The sequence below is a fragment of the Pseudophryne corroboree genome, chromosome 4 (genome assembly GCF_028390025.1).
Source record: "Pseudophryne corroboree isolate aPseCor3 chromosome 4, aPseCor3.hap2, whole genome shotgun sequence".
Lineage (NCBI taxonomy): Eukaryota > Metazoa > Chordata > Amphibia > Anura > Myobatrachidae > Pseudophryne > Pseudophryne corroboree.
The window spans coordinates 283,575,805-283,600,472 of NC_086447.1; the positions used below are offsets into that span (position 1 = coordinate 283,575,805).

General features: G+C 38.2%; 1 long non-coding RNA gene across 1 annotated transcript in view; it reads right to left on the bottom strand.

The window, feature by feature from the left end:
* Positions 1-2,018: 2,018 nt before the first annotated feature.
* LOC134911346 (uncharacterized) overlaps positions 2,019-24,668 on the bottom strand; it is a 43,843-nt gene continuing 21,193 nt past the window's right edge. Inside the window, exons 2-3 of the long non-coding RNA XR_010176497.1 lie at positions 2,515-2,687; positions 2,019-2,413 (exon numbers count right to left, since the gene is read on the bottom strand). This is a non-coding gene — a long non-coding RNA (uncharacterized LOC134911346). The remainder of the gene's footprint in view (positions 2,414-2,514; positions 2,688-24,668) is intronic.

The following is a 24,668-nucleotide window of genomic DNA, read 5'->3' on the forward strand; positions in this document are numbered from 1 at the left end:
TTTATTTAGTAGCAGAGCTTCTGTTTTTTATCATTGTGTATGTATTAATATGACATACAGTATGAAAATAACATGTTGTATATTGTATATTGTCTCAGCATGGATGCTCTTTCTGTATTTTTCCTTAATATGTAGATTTTAACATAATCTGTAAAGCTTCCTAAATGATTCAGTCACACTTTTATATTGTTTTAGCTGAACTGCTACAAAAATAATTTAAAGTTAAACCTCTAATATATACAGTATAACAGTTTACTTTTGCAAAGATTTCCTCTTTGCAGCTGTAATCATGGTAGGTTTACAGTGACTTAATTTTGTTTGTGGATATATCATCCTTATATCATCCTTATATAATTATATATTTTATATATTCTTAACTTTACATATGACTTATTCTCCTATTATATTTATATTGATTTTATATTTTTGGGAAAAATATTTTAAAATGTATTTATTTATGTTCATTAAATATTATTCATGTACCCCAAATACACAATAATATATATTTAATGTATATGAAAAATTACTTGTAAACAGGAAACATTGATACATTGGCGAAACAACATACAACATTTGAAAAAGGAGGAAATAATATATGTATAATGTGGTCTTATGGCTGGTATTTGAAATAAATTATGATATAAATTTTTGCATTATTTACATCTTTAATACATGTTTTTTATAACATTAATTACAGTAATCTAAATACTCAGTGATGTGTATAAAACATGACATTTTGATCCTCATTGGTGTGAACAGTGTTTTCACTGTAAATACTAAACATTTTTTCATAATGGAGCTATGTAACATTGATAAATCTGTCCTGTGTTTTTACCATGGTATCCCAAATTGAACTGCCACCCCTGATATGAGGACAAATTTTCTCCTTGGGTAAGCAGGCATTTCTTTTGATTGAGCTTGCCAAGTCACACAATAAATTCTTAAACACGCTAAAATACTATGTTTTACAATTTTGAAGACGGAATAAGTACTGTAAAGGTGCATGGACAAATTTGGAAAGGCATTTTAGATTGATTAAGACTAAATTCTTATGCATTCTGTAAAGATAAAAGGTTACACATGCTAGTCTGCTTAAGCCGCAGGCAGTGGATGTCTACTTACAGTTACAGTATGTCTTTTTGTGACATAACAATGTATTTAATTATATTTATATTAATCTGACAAAATATAATGCTTAATAAATAAAAAATTTAAGAAAATTGTAAAGAATTTAAAGTTATTGTCAATTTCATGTATGCTAAACTTGACATTACTATCGCCAAGTTTAATACTTTTTTTGCGGTTTTGAAGTTTGAATGATTTGGAGTTTATTTTTTAACACTATATTTGTGAATAAGGTCTTAAGACAAGGTTTATCAAAGCTTGGGAAGAGATACAGTGGAGAGATATAAACTACCAACCAATCAGCTCCTGTCATTTTTCAAACAGAGCCCCCAAGCTTTTATAAATTTTCCACTTAATCTGGACACTCATGTACACCCATAAATTTATGAAAAGGTGCATCCCCACAATGTCTGACTTTACAAAATTATTAAAATCATAAAAAACCATCATTTAAACTGTATAAGCCTGAAGATTATTTAACTATTTACCAAAAAATATAGGCTAATAAAGAACGAATCCAAATATGCAATGTACAATTATTTATGTGTTATACTTGGTTTTAAAAATAAATTATTACTATTATTATTATTATTATTATTATTATTATTATTTAATTTGGATTGGTTGACTTTTCTGTATTTTCACGTTTCACGTTTATATTTTGCCTGGTTACTTAGTCTTGTACATTTACTATTCATTTTGTTTAGCTTTTGCCAGACTAGAGCATAGATAACATTAAACTTGTCCCATTCGAAAATTACATAAATAAACACACAGAAACTAAGTATCAAATATTACTATGAGGCGTAAGTTAAAACAATTTGTAAATATATATCAGATTTGATTGCATTAGATTAAATCAATTATACTTTAGAATGTTACTGCACATTTTAAATATGATGCTTTTTGCACAAAGGGGTAAATTATTGTAAAAGCAGGAATATTGGGGGGGGGGAAACCTTGTAGCTACTTCAAATTAGAGCTGTGCGCCGGCCACTGCATTTTGGATCTGTATTAATTTAGTGTTTTCGATTTTCCAAAACCGTCCTCACAGGTTTGGGTTTAAATTCTGTACTTAGGCCTTTTTTAACCTCAATGCCATTAATTTCCAGTCATTTAAATAAAAGGGGGAAGGGAGGGAAGGAGAGGGGAAGGGAAGGAGAGGGGAAAGGAAGGGATATTTGTAACTTAATTGAAAAAAAATATTTTGAAAATTTTATTTAATCGGGGCATTGGGAATGGTAATGATGGATCATTCCTCTTTCATTGGCTTTTCTCTTCTGAGTTACTGTAAAAGAAAGAAAGAAGATTAGCTCTGAATTTGATGACAGATAAGTACCACTCTAATGCACTAGGGTTAAATTTTTTTGTTGTGAGGAATCAACCTACCAGTATGTTTTTGGATTGTGGGATGAGAACGGAGCACCCAGAGAAAACCCAAGCAAGCATGGGGAGAACATACAAACTCCAAATACTTAGGGCTATGGTGGGAATTGACCACATGACCTCAGAGCTGTGAGGCAGTTATGCTATCCATTACACTCTCCATACTGCCTTAGTTGCTGTAAAAAAAAGAAATAAGGATTGCTTAGTTAGTCACTCTAATTGTTTTATTGACTAAGAAAATTTATGAGGGCAAAGAAGGGTGTTTTATCAAGTACAGACAGCAGGCCATCAATGCAACTTAAGAAGACAATTTTGTCAACGCTACCAAATACTTGATTCCATTTGACCAGAACAGTGATTCCTCACCTGTACTGGGAGGTTAAAGAAACTAAGTATTGGCTTGCAAAATGCCATTGTACACACTATACACTTAACCTCATATATGTGGACAAGAGGAACTGGTCAAACAAAAGATGACATTACTGTGACAGTCCACTGGGTGAGTGTATCGCCTTCAGCAGCAATATCTTACAAAAAACATCAGCTCATTCACATGCAGGCTACTCTCTGTATCACCGGGTTCACTAAGAGACATACCAGTGACAATCTGTTAGAAAAACTTAGGGATGTCATAGCAAGACAGTTTACCCTACTAAGACTCTCCTGAAGATTTGTCATTTCCGAAAACTTATGTAACATTATGAGAGCATTACAACTGTGTGAATTTGAAATTCTCCCTTGTTTTGCCCACACTTGGTATTTAAGATTTTTTTTTAAAAGACAGGGGCATGCAGAAAATGCTATTTGTGTTGGGAGAAATGTCAGGACATTTTCAGTATTCATTCAGTAACCACACGAAGAAGATTGCAGCAGCTGCAAGAACAGTTCCATGTCACATGCCACCAACTGAAGCAAGAGGTAGTGACCAGGAGGAAATGCACCCTTTATATGCTTTAACAAATGGAGGAGCAGCAACAACCCACCAAAACCTACACAAGAATCTATAACATAGGGAAGGGAGGGGGATTGTACCTTAATCCAGCACACTGGGGAATACGCTCTGTTTTATGCAAGCAAATGAAAATACCGGGTGTAGTATGTTATGCCGGCTGTCGGGATCCCAGTGCCCAGCATACCGGAACCGGGATCCCAACCTCCAGCAGCATGGCGAGCACAAAAGAGCCCCTTGTGTGCTAGCTGTGCTCACCATGATGCGCTTGCCATGCTGCAGGCACAGTGGCATGCTACCCACACCATGTTATTTATTCTCCCTCCAGGGGGGTTAGTGGACCCCCCAAGAGGGAGAATAGTTGTCGGTATCCTGGATGTCGGGATTCAGGCGCTAGTATATTGAGCGATGGGATACCGATAGCCAGCATATCAAATGCCTCCCGAAAATACCATTTGAAGTGACAACTAATGAAATGTGGAAATATGAACTACAAATTATATGAGGGAGATATTTACTGTTTAATGCAAAAAAAGTTCAGAAATTTCTGTGATGGTGGATTTTGGTGTTGGCAATTTTATATTTTTCAGCAGTAAAGTATACCTTTATTAGAGGTGATGATTGTCTATGCAATAAAGGCCATCCCCAGTGCACTCCACAAAAGTGGTACAAGATGGCATTTTCTTGAGCCCTCCCACCCAATTGTTTGTGGGATATTAAAAACTAGGACATAAACAGTTTAATTAACCAAACACTTCAACAGGGACTGCCACTTTTGTGGTTGAAGTGCTTGATTTGTGTGGGCCCCCACAAACCAAATTTTTGGAAAGACTACCTCCGATCAGTAATGAGGAGTTTAACAATGGTGTAAATTACATTATAATCTTAAAAATAAAATAAATTTCAGAAACTCGCTGCAAATGACATAATATGTAGGAGGTGCCTAGATCAGAGGTTCCCAAATACGGTCCTCAAGGCACCCCAACATTCCAGGATTTAGGTATATCTATGGCTCAGCACAGATGGTTAAATCAAATTGACTTAGGAGCTAATTAAGTCACCTGTGGCCAAGCATGGATACATTTAAAACCTGGACATCTGGGGTGCCTTGAGGACCACGTTTGGGAACCTCTGGCCTACATGGTTAACAACTCTACCTCTACTGACTTTAGCATCACAAATGGAGCAAAATGCCTTTCAAAAACACTGTCAGGATTTGGATAAAAATAATCCCACACCAAAGAGTGTATTTTTTTGTCTTAAGCCCAGGCAACATTGGGGGTAATTAAGATCTGATCACTTGCTAGCGTTTTTTGCAGGGCTGCGATCAGGTCAGAACTGCGCATGCGTATGCACCGCAATGTGCAGGTGCGTTGCATGGGTACAAAGCGTACTGTTGCTGTGCAAGGGGTTTTTATGAAGAATCCATTCACACAGCCGATCGCAAGGAGATTGACAGGAAGAAGGCATTTGTGGGTGGCAACTGACCATTTTCAGGGAGTGGTTGGAAAAGCGCAGGCGTGTCCAAGCATTTGCAGGGTGGGTGTCTGACATCAATTCCAGCCCCGGACAGGATGAAGTGATCGCAGCAGCTGAGTAAGTTCTGGGCAACTCAGAAACTGCACAAAGTTTTTTTGTACCGCTCAGGCTGCACGTGCAATCGCACACTTGCACAGCTGAAATACACTCCCTGATGGGCGGCGACTATGCGAACGATGGACTGCAAAAAAACACTAGCGAGCGATCAGGTCTGAATTACCCCCATAATCACATCATAATCACATCCATCTTCCATTTGATTTGGATATACCCACTATAAGCTAATACCCCTGAAGAAGTCGCCAAAGATGAAATGTGTTATTTGAAAATTCTATCATTGTTGGCTCATGACCTGACAATGATAGAAATACCTGACAATTGGCCAAACTGGTTGTATATTGACACCTAAGGTTGACTATTACAGTATGTCTATAAGGAAAATTATATGTATTGTATTTGTATTTATGAATTGTTTTAATTTGTTTTATTGCTATTAAATTGTTTTAAATGTATACATATATAGAAAATTATTGGGTGTACTCAAAACAGGTTTTCAGGAATTGACATCATTCCTACCTCACACACAAGGCAGTCACCTTTAAAAGACAATCAGCGAGAACACAACTACTGTATACAGGGCAGTAATAGAGCAGTCCCTGAACATAACCATCTATTCACTGTATCTACATTTTTAGGCTCGATTGGCAAGGGGCCATTGTTGAGAAAGCATCCATGAATGGACAATAAATTGTCTGACAATTAAAAGTGATACAGGTTGAGTATCCCATATCCAAATATTCCGAAATACGGAATATTCCAAAATACGTAATTTGAATGAGATAGTGAAACCTTTGTTTTCTGATGGCTCAATGTACACAAACTTTGTTTAATACACAAAGTTATAATCATACAGTATTAAATGTCCTTCAGGCTGTGTGTATAAGGTGTATATGAAACATAAATGAATTGTGTGAAAGTACACACACTTTGTTTAATGCACAAAGTTATAAAAAATATTGGCTAAAATTACCTTCAGGCTGTGCGTATAAGGTGTATATAAAACAAAAATTCATTCTGTGCTTAGACTTGGGTCCCATCCCCTTGATATCTCATTATGGTATGCAATTATATCAAAATACGGAAAAATCCGATATCAAAAATACTTCTGGTCCTAAGAATTTTGGATATGGGATATGTAACCTATAATATAGAATACAAAAGATATAATTAGAAAGATTGTATACTTAAATTAGTGCATCTTTGAACCTATAACTCATATATATATATATATATATATATATATATTATCACTCGGTGAAGGGAAAGGTGCACTCTCTGTAATAAATGAAGATCAGTGAATATCATAAAATTGTCCTTTATTTCATATAGCCTTGATGTATCTCAACGTTTCAATTCACAAGAATCAGAAAAAAGGCCTATAAATCCGAAAATATAAAAATTTACAGTACAAAAAATAATATCTGAATACCAAATGGAATATAAACAGAAGAAAAAACTCAAGGACAATCAAACTAGAGCCTGCCAGGCCACCCTGGTGCCTATAAACCATCATGGCCGTATATTACCACCTGGAAATAATCATCCTATTTTGCATATTCAAATAAAGCCAAATATTAAATTACTAATCAATATGGCAATAATGGTCACCCTATCATACACGGTCCATAAAGTCAAATACTGAATTATTAATCAATATTAAAATATAGATCAATATAGCAATAGTATATATCCGATAAAATGTTCAAACAAAATAGAATAACAGATTCACCACAGGTAGATCACATCCAGTGGAAAATGTCGAAAGCCAGAATGGCTAAAGTGCCTCCACCCTAATACAACAATCCAATAGTCACAAGTCACCACCGTGTAATCAAAGAGGGTACTTAAAACTTACTTTTAACTACATCCTATTATTACTTGTGTGTGACCTCATCCACTTGGGACAGGAAACAAGGACTGCCAGCATGTTAAACACACTATAACAAAAATATGGCTGGTGAGAAGTCACAAACCAAAGTCTCAGTGTAACAATAGAATACATATAAGCTGTAAATACTCACTTACAGATCAATGATCACATAAACCATAATTCAGTAGATATAATGCATCAGAATAGAATATATCCATGCAAGACTGCAATATAGATCACAAGGGAAAAGTATATCATTACAGATACAAAGAGACAATACCACATAACTCATTACAAATAATCAAACACACCAATGCAAAAATGTACGTCCTACTTCCTGCTGGCAGTGCAATAAGTAAATAATGGGGAATCATTTATAGGGCACCACACAGGAAGTGCCCGTAATACCGGAAGCGCTACTGCAGTATACTAATATAAACCATAGTCATGCCAATAAATGCCAGACACTCAGTACTCAATGTGCTAACCGCACCAACAGCAGCCAGACAGAGCACCCATAAACAGAGAAGTGCCCGAAAGTAAGTCCAGCACACTTAGACGCCGCGACCGGAAGCAGTGTGCGTGACACGGGACCGTAACAGGAAGTGACCAAAGTTGAAAGCTCCTGTAGACTCACTCACCCATGCTCATGCATTCCACATAGAATAACAGGAAGTATTAGTGCGTTCCATGGCAAATCACGCTGTCAAATGCTAATAGATAATTATGACTAACATAAGGGGGATGCATCTGGTACCAGGTGACCTGGCAGGATGAACCCAATAAAAAACACCTCAAAATTCATACAAAAAATGTATTCTTTGATGTACAAACATATATTGTATAGAGTATAAATATATATTGTAAATGTATTCATAAGAGACAGTTGCATAAACAGTACATACACATCTAAACTAGTATTAAATGATGTAACCCTACAATGCCTATCACAAAGACAATATAATATCAAATCTATGTATTTGGTACCCTACTATGTGAGCATCATTCATAGACCGATATATATCCAAAATATACCATACTCTGGCTACAAAAATATATGTAAGCTGTACTGTTCATTCATACCCCGTGTCTAACTTATATTTACAAAAACTTTCTCTTTGTTTTAATAACAAAATACGGTCCCCACCCAATAAAGGTGGAGGGACCCAGTCAATCAATTTGCAAAATTATATGTATTGTATTTGTATTTTTGAATTGTTTTAATTTGTTTTATTGCTATTAAATAGTTTTAAATGTATACATATATAGAAAATTATTGGGTGTACTCAAAACAGGTTTTCAGGAATTTACATCATTCGTACCTCACACACGAGGCAGTCACCTTTAAAAGACAATCAGTGAGAACACAGTACTGTATAAAGGACAGTAAAAGAGCACTCCCTGAACATAACCATCTATTCACCCTATCTACATTTTTAGGCCCAGATTGGCAAGGGGCCATTGTTGAGAAAGCATCCATGAAAGGACAATAAATTGTGTGACAATTAAAAGTGATTATATATAATACAAAATATATAATTAAAAAGACTGTATACTTAAATTAGTGCATCGATGAACCTATAACTCATATATATATATATATATATATATATATACTATATATATACAGTTCAAAAGACCAGCACTCCTTTGTTACATAAATACTTGCATGCCGGTGCCAACTAATCTCACAAGGGATAAATTGTATATAGTTTGAAGTAGCGGCACTCAGCGACGACTTCTCCAAAGAATTAAAACACCATCACTCTGGATTATGTCAAAGTTTCAGGATCATTTATTTAGACACTTTCGTCAGGATACAAACAGATTGTCTGAGTGCCGCTACTGCAAAATATATATATATATATATATATATATGTATATATCTTCCATGCAGCAGGCGGCACTCAGAGACTTTTAAGACATAGTAAGTTGCAAAAAACCCCACAGTGTGCTTTAATGTGTAACGTTTCGGGGACCTCTCCCCTTCTTCAGACGACATGACATGTGATAACAGTGACAATTTATACTTTAGCGACAAAAGAACTTTACCCGCTTCTGGCTTTCCTCAGTGTGCTGTCAGGCCCCGCTGGCCGCCTACCAGCAGTGATAACTTCCAGTCATGGCTCCCTCATCACGCCAGAACTGACGTCACCCATCCGGCTCCGGGCACTATGGCAACACACTGCAACAAAACTGTGTGTGAAATATACAATTTGTGCAAAACAACTTCAAAGCATAAAACACGAGCGAGCCATAGCAAAAATGGCTACTTCAGATGCTGATGGTGATTTTACATCATTCTTAATGGAGTGTGATAAATATGAATGCTGAGTTTCTCTGACACACAGCACTTTTAGATGATCCAGTGCATTCTAGTTCTGACATATTTAAAGAGTTATTTAAACTGAAAAAGAGGGAATTGGACTTTTAGTACCACAGCAGAAGACTCTCAGACTACTACAGGGCGAAACAGATAACATGGAGATTCAGGGTTCATAATACCCCAACTATTGGCCAATACAACACTTTTTGTAACAGATGGATTTCCATTCTTAATAAATGCACCATGGACCTCATCCTTTTAGTGATAGAGGAATCCACAAAGGAATGGAATGCCACAAAAGAAAAGATCAGTGCATTTGAACAGGAAGATTTGAGAGTATTAACCACTGATAAATTCACTGATAGGCTAACCAAAATAAAGGAACAAGTGGAGACATATAAGAATGCTCTACTGAAGTATAAGCATGAAAAGTCCAAAAGGGTTCATGCTGATTATGCACAACATTGCATTTATAATTGGTTACATCAGACACCAAAAGTTACTAATATCAAATTCCACATTTTCAGGGAAGACAACAGAGAGTCCGATTCTCCAGCACTTCTGCAAGAAAATCGAAGTAGATAAGTCAAGGAGCCACAGTTCCCAGCTCTGTGGTGACACCTTTAGGGGTAAGTACCAGGGCAGTCTTGTCCGCCCGGGGAAGAAGCCAATGCACAGGCAGGGGGAGGGCAATCAAGGAGGCAAGTGGGGAGGAAGAGCAGTGAAAAACAAGTAGATACCATCTCCAACCTGTCCTCTCACCCCCTGACAGAACCAGACCAACAATTACTTTGTAAAGTACTGTCCTACATCCCCACGAATAGACCTGACAAGTGTCCACAGAAAGGGGAGAGTCCCAGCTTTTGGCCTCACCTCCCACCCCTTTCCGCTGCAGGATGGGTAGGGGCCCCAGTGCACTGCTTTGCCCAGGGACCTACACTGCTGTTAAGATGGCCCTGATCACTATGAACAAGCCAGTCCTTTAAATTGTGTCTTCTTTGATGACAATTCAAGAGTTGGTATTAATTTAGAGCTGGCAATGACTTATCAGTTTTAATCATAGACCAGTACTTCCTAGAATTTCCCCTTATCACATCACTTGCTGTATTAAAAGTTGTGCTCATCGGGATCACCTTATGGACAGGCTTATTTTGTTTCATCAGGCATTGTTGTTGTGGCAGGGCTTTAGTTTTTGCTTTTTACAAGTCCTTATTTACATATCCTCTCTGTAGATATTTCAAAATCATCCAGTAAATCTCTATTTCAGCATCTGCGATATTACTGTTGATCCATCTTGCTTGCAGAAATTGAGAGAATGGCAGACCTTTCTTCATCGCTTTCGGATGGCAGCTCCCAGCGTGTAACAATGTATTTTTGTCTGTGGCCTTATGGTATACATTTGTCTCCAAAAGGTCACCATTATGGGTTATCATGACATCCAAATAATGAACCACATCAGAACTGCACTCAAAAGTAATCTTTATATTTTCATCCATCATATTAACGGCTCACATATTCTCCTCAAATTGTGCCGTTGTCCCCGTCAAGATTATAAGCAAATCATCAATATAGCGTGTGAAGAGAATAAGGCCGTTTGAGAAACTTGGGTTCTGCACGAACAGCCTTCGCTCTATCGCCAGCATGTATGCATTTGCGAATGCTGGGGCCACATTACTCCCCATTGTGCACCCCAAACATTGCAGGAAGTACTGACCGTCAAAATAAAAGAAATTATGTGTGAGAGTCTTTTCCAATAAAAGTAGAAAAAAAATCCACATCCGGACCCTTATAGTGGGGATTGCCTACCAAAAGTTGTTTAACTGCAGCAATACCCTCTGTATGAGGGATGTTAGTATATAAACTAACTATATCTACACTGCTGAGAATGCATTCACAGGGTAAATTCTTGCAATTTTGAAGCTGTAGCAATAGCTTAGTAGTGTCCATTAATAAAGTGGGTTCTGCTTGTATTACCGGTTACAAATAGTGATCCAGATATTGGACAGCCAGGCGGCGTATCCAAACACTTGTGTACTTTTTGCAAAGTATAAAGGATTGGGGTGACAGGATAATCCACTGTTAAAGCTTCCAGAGTTGTTTTATCAATGATTACCTCTTTCAATAGAATCATATCAATTTCTCATTTGTAACTTGCAGTGGGGTCAGAGGATAACCTGCAATAAACTGACTGATCACTCAGTTGATGATATATCTCATTGTTATACAGATATAAGTCCTGCAGCACAATGGCACCTTCTTTATCTGCTGCCCTTATCACAAGCGTTTTATTTTTACTTAACTCCTTAAGCGCCTGATATTCTCCCTTGGATAAAGTCATAGGTTTTTTTGTAACTGTATGACCTCAGTTAACACAGAATTCTCCAACATACGCAAATAGCTTTATATTGACGCATTGTGCATTTGGGGATACATTTTTTATTTAGACCTCAGGGGGTATTCCACTGGTTCTGAATCAACTGTTGTATCTGATTTCCCGAAGTATTCTTTCAATTTCAGATTCCTTTGTTGTTTCCATGAATCCACTCTTCACTCAAACCAATTAAATTTAGTAGTGGGGACAAAGGAGAGACATTTGTTTACAAGGCTGGTCTCATCATTGGACAATACATGTGAAGATAGATTAATAATGAAATTGTTAGTTGGCGTTAGCACCTTCCTCTCCCTTTCCCCATGTTCACCACATAGTTGCAGTGTCTTTTCCTCGCACACCCCTGGCGTGCATCACAGTCCCATTAGGGGGCTTATTAGAGTTGGTACTCATTAGGGGTTCAGCGTCAATTGCTGAGCTTTCTCCCATTGATGCCTCTGTATCGGTGAGGAATTTTCTTACATTCTTGCCAACAACTGGTCGCCTCCTTCTCTGAGTGTAATATTTCTCTAATTCAGGTACCATTAGTAGCTCTAATGATTAAGCACTCTTTGCAGCATTTTTTGTCTAATAACATATTTGAAACCTACTTCCAGTACTCTCTGATTTAAATAATGCCTACCTGGTATAAATTTGATTAGACTTATATAGTTGTTTTGAGGCTGTTATTATGTCCCTGCAACAGTTAGAAGCACATTACCTAGTGTTTATGTATTGTTGTAACTTGTAAGTAGGTGACCGGATCACTATGGCTACTGGATACGCTCCCCGCCGCCAGACATGCGACATGTGACATCACTCCGCCCATTCCTGGAGGTGCGGGGGGAGGCCGGGACTGCACTGATACACTGGTGTTATTTAAGGTAAGATTTTGTATGTCTGTAAATTTATCCTGATGAAAGACACTAATTAAAGTTGTCTAAAATGTTGATATCTATAGGCTTGTACAGCTGTGAATTTATTTAAAACCAGGGGAGTGCTGCCCATTTTTGCCTGCATCTATAAATACACACACACACACACACACACACACACACACACACACACACACACACACACACACACACACACACAAGAGGTATACCCTTTCTCGTGCAGATTGGCCACAGCACCACTGGAAGAGCCCCTGTTAGAGGGTACTTAAAGAATAAACAGACGCAATAAAATCCAGAGTGTGCTGGACAGGATTTTCTGCTGACTGTGGTATACCAAATTCAGAACTCTCGTTTGTAGGCCTTCTTAGTCTTTCTCAAGCTTTTTGGGTCTTGGGAGACCCAAAAAGTTTGAGAAAGACTAAGAAGGTCTACAAATTACAGTTCTGAACTGGGTAGACCACAGTCAGCCGAATATCCCGTCCAGCACACTCTGGATTTTATTGTGTTTATATATATATATATATATATATATATATATATAAAAAAATATAAACACAATAAAATCCAGAGTATGCTGGTCAGGATATTCTGCTGACTGTGGCATATATATGTATATATATATATATATATATATATATATATTCAACTAAACTATTGTTAGACAACTGAATCATGTTTTTAGTTTCTGAAGATGTTAGATATTGAGCATTTTACTTCTCTTCTTAAATTATTCACGATTTATACATATGCACTACAATCCAGTGCTTAATCACCGGAGGATATACTTGTAAGAAAAACAAGCATAGTACCATTCTGAATGAGTTTTGAACTGTACTGTCCGTATGGAGAATAAAAATAAAAACTATTGATACAAGTGTTCTATAAATAGAGTAATGTCAAGTACATTTTGCAAATTGATTTGAAAATCTCAAGGCAGTCAGACTATGTAAAGGTAAACAATACAAATTAATTTGAAGTAGAATAAAAAAAATGTAAAGATCATAAAATATGACTGAGCGATAATGGTAACTTGAGAAAGTATAGTTCTTAAAGAAGGATTAGGGTGATTCAGTTTTATTTTTTAGTCATTTAGTTATTTGTTTTTATAAAATGTTCATACAAACATGCAATTGCAATTCATACTGTACAATATGTTTCACGTTTACAATTTAGTAGATGAATTTTGAAGCCTGGTACTGATACAGTCAACTCAAGACTAATTGGCACATCTCAATAAATTGGACAAAAACAATCTATATTTTTAAAAAAAAGCAATACATATGACTATTGAAATTAAAAATGTTAGAAGAAATTGCTTACTATTTATATGACAAGTGACATTCATAAAAGAGTGTTGTTTTAGTTGAAGAACAGTGTATTCCATCATAAAATTATTACATAACATTAATGGCACTCTGATAATAGTTTAAATAAATCCATAGAAATTTGTATCCTAGTACTGTACATACTGTACAACTATGTTTTTTTTGTATTGCTCCTAGGCAGGTCCCTCCAGGACCAACATTGTTATCTCTGACAATTCTCTATATCCTTGGGTTATAAATATGAGGTTACACACATGTAAAAGCTATTTGTCATCCATCAATGTGGCTAAAACTAAAGAGCTGGCAACTCCAATAAGACAGATGGTTGTGGACGTGCACGTATTAGGAATTGCTTATAAAAAATTTAGTAGTCAGTTTATATTACCATTAAGCACAAAAAGTTTGATAATAAGAAAGAACAGTTGAATATTGGCCAGCAAGAAGATGTATGAGCATACTGGCCCCATTTGCAGACGTGTCCTTATACATTGTGGCTTCATTCATGTCAAACAGATTGTTGTGGAGTGCCTGGTCCTGGGTGACTTGGCAAAGTAGAGTGTATTATTCAACATGTGTAAACTTTATGGCAATGCACACTATTGTTATGTTTGGAGAAGAAAAAAGTATGTATACAAATAAAGTACCTATGTAACAACCCGAGTTGGCAGGTGTTTAAGTGGTTGGAAGAGGCATCATAGATGTTTGGTGGCTAGTTGATAGACCCTTTCCTTAAGATGTTTTCTGCCCATACCTTGTCCATTGTATGTGATGCAGGGAGGTAGGATAGATTGAGAAGCAACAGTGATTCAATGACACCAATCTCCAACAGGAACTTTCTTCATTAGGCCGCAATGACTTCTGGATTAATTTATTTGCAGCATGAATTGGATAATCACAATAATAAAAATGGAAGAAAATGATTACAACGATTAAAGATTGCAAGACAATACAATTTAACTACAGCTCACAATATACGGGGACATTCAATAATGCAATGGCTTCAATCAATCTAATCACAAATATATGCATATTCCGAGAAAAAGATACAAGATAAAAGTGAAGAAGGTAATTAAGAATATGGTTTTCAATACCAATTGCTACTTTTCTAAATATGCCTTTTACTCAAAAATGTATACATTTTAATGGGATGTTCTCCAACTGGGCCAATGTATTCAGTGGAAAAGTAATCTTGCCACTACTGTTCAATTTATTTAATAATGACCTACAGTAGGAATAGGTCTGGAAAGCATGGTATCAATTTTTACATATGATACCAAACTATGTAGGATAACTATCTCAGCCAAGGATTCAGAGTCCCTACAGAATGATTTACTTAAATTGGAAGTTTGGACAAGTAAATGGAGAATGAGGTTTTACATAGGAAAAATGTACAGTCATGCACTTTGGAACAAAAAATAACCATGCAACCTACAAATTAAACAGAGACAATGTAGGGGAAATGGTGATGGAATAAGATTTGGGGATGCTCATTGATAATAGATTTAACAACTGTACCCAATGTTCCCAAAGACTGGCGTATAGTGAAAGTAGTACCGATATTCAAAAAGATAAGTAAATCTGAACCGGGTCACTATAGACCAGTTAGTCTTACTTCTATAGTGGGGAAAGTACTGGAAGGTATTTTAAGGGATAGTATACAGAAGTTCCTTGAAGCCAATAAGGTTATTAACTACTTAACTGACAATTTTTTCCCCCCAAAAAATGCTCAGAAATTGGCAGGTTTTTTTTATGAGTTAATTAGGTAAAGAACATGAATTTAACCCTATCCAAAATGATTTTAGTAAAAAAAAAAATAATAAAAATATATATATTTGTAATTTATTTTTAAAAAGAAAAAAATATTTTTTCAAACATCAAAACATCAATTGGGAACATCGCGACCATTGGAAAATTGGAAACATCGTGACCATCGCGGCTTTCATTTTGAAAGCCAGGAAAGCCTCCAGGTACACAGGGGGGCTTGGGGGTTTAATTTACACTTCGTCAATGGCTGCTATTGTCTGCAGCCACTAGAGGGGGGGGTCCTGCCATGCTGAACAATCAGCAGTGAGGGAGGGTCCCTCTGTCAGCAGCAGCGTAGGGAAATTTCTCTTCCCTGCCGCTGCTAACACAGTGTATCTGACTGGTCGTATCCTGTGCAACCAGGTCAGATAAAACACTTGCAGGTATGGTAACATCTGATGCGACCATGCCAGACAAGTGGTTAATTAGAACCAACGTGGATATTTGAAGGATAGATTATGTCAAACAAAATGACTAGGCTTTTATGAAACAGCGCAAACCTAGATCAGGGTAAGGAGGTGGATGTAATCTTTTTAGACTTTGCTAAAGCTTTCGACACAGTGCCACACATGAGACTTATCTATAAGTTACAAGAACTGGGGCTAGGGATCACATGGGTTATAAATTGGTTAGATAATAGGGAGCAGCGAGTTGTAGTAAATGGAACTTTTCCAAACTGGACTGAAGTACTAAGGGGTGTGCTACAAGGATCTGTACTTGGACCACTATTGTTCAACATTTTCATAAATGATCTAGCAGTAGGTCTAGAGAGCATGGTGTAAATTTTTGCAGACGACACCAAACTATGTAAGGTTATAAATTCTGAGGGAGTTGCTGAGTTTCTTCAGAACAACTTATTTAAACTGGAAGCATGGGTAGCAAAATGAAGAATGAGGTTCAATACAGACAAGTGTAAGGTAATGCACTTTGGTAGCAAGAACAAAAATACCAACTACATACTAAATGGGGTAAAACTAGGGGTTCTGTACTGGAAAAAGGCTTAGGTGTTCACAAAGATAACAAACTTAGCAGTAGTACCCAAAGTAGGATTTCAGCAAAGAAGGCAAACAAGGTATTAGCATGCATGAAGGGGGGAATTGATGCAAGGGATGAGAGTGTTATACTCCCATTATAAACTGTGCACAATTTTGGGCACCATACTACAAAAAGATATCCTGGAAATAGAAAAGCTTCAGAGGCAGGCAACCAAACTGATTAAGGGGATGCAGACGCTGGGATATGAGGAAAGGCTTGCTAGGCTAGGCATGTTTACACTGTAAAAGAGGAGTTTAATATGGGAAATGATTAACATTTACAAATATATAAGGGGACAATACACATAGCGGGGGATCTGTTTTTGGTAAGATCAACACAGAGGACACATGGACATCCACTTAGGTTAGAGGAGAGGAGATTTCACACACAGAGATGAAAATGTTTCTTCACAGTAAGCAAAATATGTGTTTGGAATTCCCTGCCTGAAAGAGTAGTAATGGTGGACTCGGTCAATACTTTTAAGAATGGGTTAGATAAATTCCTAATGGATAAGGATATACAGGGTTATGGTAGGTAGATCACGCACTGTAGTTAAAAAAAGAAAAATAAACACAACGGCTGGTATTAACAACAGATAAAATTGGTCCTAAAAATAATATAATGTAGGATACCACAAATAGGTTGAACTCGATGTACAAACTGTCTTTTTTCAACCCCAGAAACTATGCTCTTATGTTACTATGATATACTAGAGCTGGAAAGGGTTCAGAAATGACCTACACAATTAATAAAGGGGTTTGAGGCACTGGAATACGAGGAAATGCTAACTAGGTTAAATATGTTTACACTTGAAAAAAGTCTTATAAGAGGAGACATTATTAATATATATAAATATATAAAGGGAGAAAACTTGTAGCTATCAGGAGATTTGTTTAATAGGAGATCTCTACAAAGGACACGCAGACACCCTCTGAGGTTAGAGGAGAGAAAATGTCATATCCAAAGAAGGAAGGGTTTCTTCACAGTAAGGGCAGTAAGAATCTGGAATTCTTTACCAGAGAAGGTCGTAATGATGGACTCAGTCATTAAATTTAAGATTGGGTTGGATAAATTTCTAACTGCTAAAAAAATATCCAAGGATTATAACATTTAAAAAGATTATCTGGTTATTTACAGAATAGTACAGTATAGGATCTAAATAAAGGTTAAACTCGATGGACATTTTGTCTTTTTTCAACCTTATTAACTATGGGGCTAATTCAGACCTGATCGTAGATGTGCTAAATGTAGCACATCTATGATCAGTCACACTGACATGCGGGGGGACGCCCAGCACAGGGTTAGCCTGCCCTGCATGTCAGTCCCTGCCCCGTCGCACAAGTACAAAAGCATCACACAGAGGCAATGCTTTTGTACTTCAGGAGTAGCTCCCAGGCAGCGCAAGTTCCTGCGCACTGGAAGGGAGCTACTCGTCGCTGCCCGGGTCACAGTGGCTGCGTTTGATGTCACGCAGCTGCTGCCGCGGCCCACCCCCCCAATGGTCCGGGCATGCCTGCATTGCCCAAACTGTGTCCCCTAAATGGCAGCTTAACATTGCCCCCCCCCTCCCGCTCAGTGACCACCTCTGCCTGTCAATCAGGCCGAGGCAATCACAGGGCTATGACAGCCATCGGCTGTCTGGCATGCGCCGGCACACAGCGGTGCCGGTGCATGCCCAGTTCAGACCTAATCACTGCAGTGTGAAAACACACAGCACCGATCAGGTCTGAATCAGCCCCTATGTTACTATGTTATTTTCATAAGCACTATACACTGGAGCTCATAGAACCTACAGTTCCTCAGTACTGCATTGGGGAGGCTGTGGTATAGATGGACTTGGTGCACAAGAGATGGAGATCCTACAGTGTCACAGTGTTGCAATGGGGACTGTGGTGTAATTGCAATTTTACACAAAAGATTGATCCTGGGTTCAAGTTAGTAAATGTCACTGTATTCCAAGGTTGCATAAGGATGTTGGAAATGAAGGTGTCTTAAAGTCTCTAACAAGCAACTGTCTCTGTAGTACAGTAATTATCTCTTTAAATTAATGACTCAGTCTTTTACCCTCTAAAGCAACTTAATCTTTTCACAAATAATGCCTCTGTACTGGTTAACACTGTGTTTAAACATGGATTACTTTGCATGATTCACATTTAGGGGTCTGGCAGTACCCCTGTCCTCCATGTGGTCGTAAGTATTATGTGTGTGACAATGGACAATAGGGTTAGCACTCGCCCTCCTGCAGTCCGCTACAACAGTATTTGTTACTCACTCTGAACCTCATAGGTTATTCCACTTTCTGTGGTTTCAGCTCTTTCAAAATGGCCACGGCATCTGTGCCTCTGCATAGGCCGACGGTGTCTGGTCTCCAGCTGCGGTGTATCACACCCACTCTCCCAGTTCTCCACACTCACTGAAGCACCCCGTTGCTTTAGCTCTGCAGTGCTGCTCTCCACCAATCTGCATGACCACCCGGTGCATGCCAAATCAGCTCTCCTTATCCGCTCCTCATAACACATCCAGCTCCTTCAATGGCTTCTCTCCAACAACAACATCACCTCCCTCTTCTTCCCACAATGCTCTACTTGTTCTCTGCTCCATTGTCCAATCAACTTCTGCCACTTCACAAACAGTGCACATGTCTTGGCTCTGGTCCATTCCTTAACCCCCAATGTGCCAGTCAAATGAATCATCTAGCTTCAAATCCCTGTCATTTATATTTAATGGGGTATGCATAACTTGTTAAATGTTGTGGTTTGACACTGATTTTTAGGAGCTGTTTTGCTCCAAGTGGTACAGGGGCTCTAGTAAAAATAATTTGTATATTGAATTCCACTCTATACCAGATTTTAGGCCACACCACTGAAGTGGTGTAAATGTGGATATTCAGTAATAGGTTATAGTGTTACCACTAAAATTAATATACAGTACTGTAATTAGAAGAATGAACTCTCACATTCAAGAAACATATCCTTGATACCATTATTGTTCTGAACTTTTAATAATTTTGTGAGTAAGATCGAAGTGGAGTCAGTAGAAACAAGTACAGTAATATCTTATGTGTTTGTGTAGTGCAAATGTATATACGCAATAAGAGCTAAGTGTAAGTATATTGCAAAGCATATGTCTCATCAGTTTAAGGCCCTGATTTATCAAGCCTGTAACATGGAACATAGGAGCTGACTGGTTGTTACTTTATCACAGTGCAATTTATCACTCTCCAAGGATTGATAAATCTGTTAAATTCAAGATGAATTTATTACTTTGCTTTCTTTTTTAAAATTGATTAATAAATACAATTGTTGCGCTCTAAATGTATATAACTTCTGATACTTAATGTAGATCTATGGTTATAATAGAAAAACAATAGACCTATAGAATTAAAGAGTGTCATATGTGTTAAGTTAACCAAGTCAAATGTTGGGCCAAGTGTAAAAAATATGTTGTCTAATTCGGGAAGGTATCGGGAAGGTATCAGGATCCCGGCGCTTGGAATGTTGGAAATCAGAATACATAAGTGGTAAATTTACTATCCCCAACCTATCTAACCCTAAAACTCCCCACAGCCTGACCCTAACCTCCCCAACTCCACAGCCTAAACCTAACCTTCCCCAAAGGTGCCTAACCCTCCCCTTACCCCTAGTGTTGCTTGACCCTAACTCTCCCTCTCTGTAACCTAACCATACTCCTCAGTCTAAACCTAACTTCAAACCTTACCCCACCCCCACCCCTGAGTGCACATACAGGATCCTGGCATTCAGGATTCAGGCAATGGAATTTAGATCAATGTTGCAATGCTGGCATCGGTATTCTGATATTGTCCGGATTCCAGCCTCGGTGTTCTGACTACTGGAATCTTGCCTGGATCCCATCAAATTTAGCCTAAAATGAACCTTGTTCTGGAAGAAATAAAAATGTATACCCTATATTATTATTATTATTACTTATGTATGTATTTATTTCTTTATAAACACCAACATTAGTTCTGTACTTTGTTGGGATCATAATTTAAATAAAAAGAGGTGTGGGAAGAACTGTAACATTTAATAGTGAAAGAAAGATGATAGCTGCTGGTAGGGAGAGTGTGGCAATTGTAAGGCTAAAGCATAATCAGTCACCATTGTAGAATTCTTTAGAAAGTCTGCAGCCTTAATCTGACTCAGAAGCAATGCCGACATTCATGCAAATGGTCAAAATTTTCATCTGCGCATGTATCTAAGTAGTTATAAAAGTTGCACAGTGCATTGCATACCATGTTGTGAGGCACAGTTGTGAAGGAAATTGGCATGATTGAGATGGTTCATGGGTGCTCTGGTTTCATTTCATCCCACAATCCAAAAAAATACTATACTGTACCGGTAGGTTGACTACTCACAACAACAAAAAACAAGTTTATAATATGTGCATTAGATGGGTCAAGTGGTTCTTAACTGCTGTGGAATTCTAAGCTAATCCTTATTTCTTTCTTTTACAGCAATTCAGAAGAGAAAAGATGATAAAAGAAGAATGTTTGATCATTACCGTCTCCAATGCCCTCCTTGATCAACATTTTTAGAATTAAAGAAAAAAATAAAATTAACTTCCTTCCTTCTGATCTAGCTCTTAATTAATGAAAGCATTCTTGGTTACTTTATGGGGTCATTCAGGTTATTAAACTGCCATCCTATCTGCCACAGCAGTGTCATTTTATTTCCTAGATGTTCCACGTTTAAAGTTGAACTGCCACCAATGCTGTCGCTTAGCTTAATCAGCAAGCTATAGTAGCTTAGAGCAACCTTTAGGCCTAAAGCAGATTAAAACAATATTGTAAGCTGTGAGATGTTCAAAATTGACTGTAAATGAGTAAACATTAATGTGTCATGAAGCGGTCGCTTACCGCTGCGGGACCCCGGGTCCGTCTGCTCCCGGTGCAGTTGCTGGGGATCCTGTGTGCCCATGGGAAAATGCGGTGCAATCATAGGGATCTGTGTGTCTGCAGCATGGGTGGCCATGTTGGAGACCAAGTATGCACCAATGAGCATCTATGGGTGAGTGTCTGCCAAACCTGTGTTCTTGTGGCCTATGAATAGGCTGTGAATTTTGCATTCTGTGCCATTGCTTTGTTGTGGATACTCTGTACCCTAGCTCTGTGCTCCTGCAGATTATATCTGTGTTTCTCCAGTGTTTGGTCCTATCTCCGCTCTCAGTGATTGCCTGCCATCTCCCACTGCAAGGATCTCGCCGGGTCTCCAGAGCGCAGCACAGTCACCCGCTCTCCCACCAGGTGCCTTTGGATACCGTAGAATATCCACGGTGGATCTCTCGCTTCAGCCTGTGCTCCTCATCCATGTCTTTGCATCATCCAGTAACCAGTCCTCACAGTTCTTCATCCACGTCTTCACATAATACAACAACCAGTTCTCACAGTCCTTCATCCATGTTTTTGCATCATCCAGCAACCAGTCCTCACAGTCCTTCTTCCACATCTTTTCATCATCCGGTACCCATCTCCTCAGTCCTTCATTTATGTCTTCGCATCAGCCAGCAACCAATCTTCACAGTTTTTCATTCACATCCTCGCACCGTCCAGCAACCAGTCTTTGTAAGTTCCACATCCACGTCTTTTTATTATCCGGCACACAATCTTCTCAGTTCTTCACCTTCGTATCACTCAGCAACTCAACACCGTGATTCTTCAGCCACGTCTTGTACCAACTAAGGATATTCATCATTCTTCTTCAGTCTCGGCCACGCATCATTCAGTGACTTCCTTTCCGGCAGTTTACCAACCTAGAATTCTTTAGTCTCCGTCTTCCTACAAGTGTCATTCTTATCCGTTATATTTAATAAATATATGAGAAGGAATTATCTTCGTCCTCCTTGCTTCCAGCACTCTGGGGCATTTGCTCCTTCAGTTGGTCAAAGTCCAACGGATCCACAGAAACTCCCCGCTGTGACATAATGTTATTGAGGTTAATAATACTGTAGGAACAAAAGCAGGCCAACGCTCTGTGATTTGAGCTGTTTTTTTTATGATTTAAAAATAGAAATACAGATCCAAAACCAAACCCCGCAAAGGCGGTTTTGGCAGAACCAAATACAGATCCAAAATACAAAGGAGATGAAGATCCAAAACCCAAGAAAAGGGCCAGCACACATACCTACTTAAAATCACACTATAGGCAATATACACAGGCAGGCATAGCCAGCCCTAGGCATAGGGAAACTAGGCAAATGCATAGGGCATTTGGAATGCCTAGTGGCATAAGCAGCTTCTTCTGATTAAAATGATATGCAGTATGTCTATATTCTGTGTGTGACTGCGGCTCTCTCTGCATATGAAATACATTACTAATGTGCAGCATTATGTGTATAAAGTGTGCTACTGTACTTTGTGGCGTAACGTACGTATAGAAAGGGCAGTACTGTGTGGTCTAATGTGAATAAAGAGCAATATGGTGTGGTGTAATGTGAATAAGGGGCACTACTGTGAGGCGTAATGTGGTACTACTGTGTGATGTAATGTGAATAAGAGACACTATTGCATGATATAATGTGAATAAAGTTGCCGTACTGTGTGGCGTAATTTCAACTGAGGGTATTATTATGTGGCCATGCCCCTACCCAGCAAGAACATGCACCGTTTTGGGCTGTGTACACTGTTCCTATTTGAAATACAGGGGGTAGGAGCACCAAAATGAGGACTGCTATGGGTGAGGGGTGATGGAAAAGGGGTACAGGGTCAGAGGCGGAACTAGCATCTGTGCAAGGGGGCACCAGCCAAAATATTGCCTAGAGCATCATATTGGTTAGGGCCGGCTCTGCAGGCAGGTACAGGCAACTGACACCTGGCAGCTATCTAGTCAATAGCAGCCTGGAGTATTCACCCAGCCCAGCTCTCGGACAATTTTGGGGAAAGCTCTTGGTCCACCCCACCGGAAATGCCCTTTATATAGCCTTGTCTGTGTGCCCCCTGGGACCAACAGGGCTCTAAGCAGCTGCTTTGGTTGCCTTGTGGTAAATCCTCCACTGGGTAGATCTCATGCAACCACTGAAGACTGAAGTTTTTTAGATCAACTAAGCTTTTATTCCAACAAAAAAGAACATCCAGCGCAGTGGCTTCTTATAGTGACTACCAACATCAATTCATGAACATACTGTAAAAGTGCAGCTTACAAGAAATAGCATTTACAGTACAGAATTCACATCAAACAGATACTGTATTGTAGGTCAGGGCCTGCAGTATCTAGCAACCATCATAGCAAACAGGTAAAGCAGGATCTGTAGTATACAGCTCCCGAGAGGTGCCTTCCTGTATCTCCCCACTGAATGACACATACTAGCATATTTATATACCCGAACTCCTCTTAATTGTGGAAAGGTTGTGACTTCCCTGAGCAACAGGAGGTTATTCATTTCTTCAAATACAGGAGAGATCCACTTTGGTAGAAATGCAGGAGAGAATTACTTCACCTAATAGTACACCGCCCTTAGAATCTATTAACAACAACCTTCTCTGCAAATAAAATGACTCTCTCAGCAATCGCACAAGCAAAATGTAACAATCGTACAATTACACAACAGCAATGACATACTGTATGTGGGCTTAATCCCAATCAAATAGACAGGTTATTCTGCAAATGCTCCAGAAAAGGGAAGTGTGCACGTATCCATAATAAATTAAATAATTATCCATTAAAAATATAATTAAGAAACACAATTAATTAAAAGAGCCTATAATTGGAAGAGGAAAAGAACTATAATCGGGTAAACACTTTCTTTGTTAACCTTTGCAAGTTCCTTTTGAAAGAATGTACAATAAGGAAACTTTGCAATATAAATTTAAAAAACCTATTGAGTATGAATCAAAGAACAATTAGGAAGAAAAATAATTTCAAAAAAGACTATGTGCAAGCACGAATACACTCATGACAAGTACACAATGTAGGAGAAATAAACTTTAAAGTAGAGATGTGTGGCGGGCACTTTTTAGTGTTTTGTGTTTTG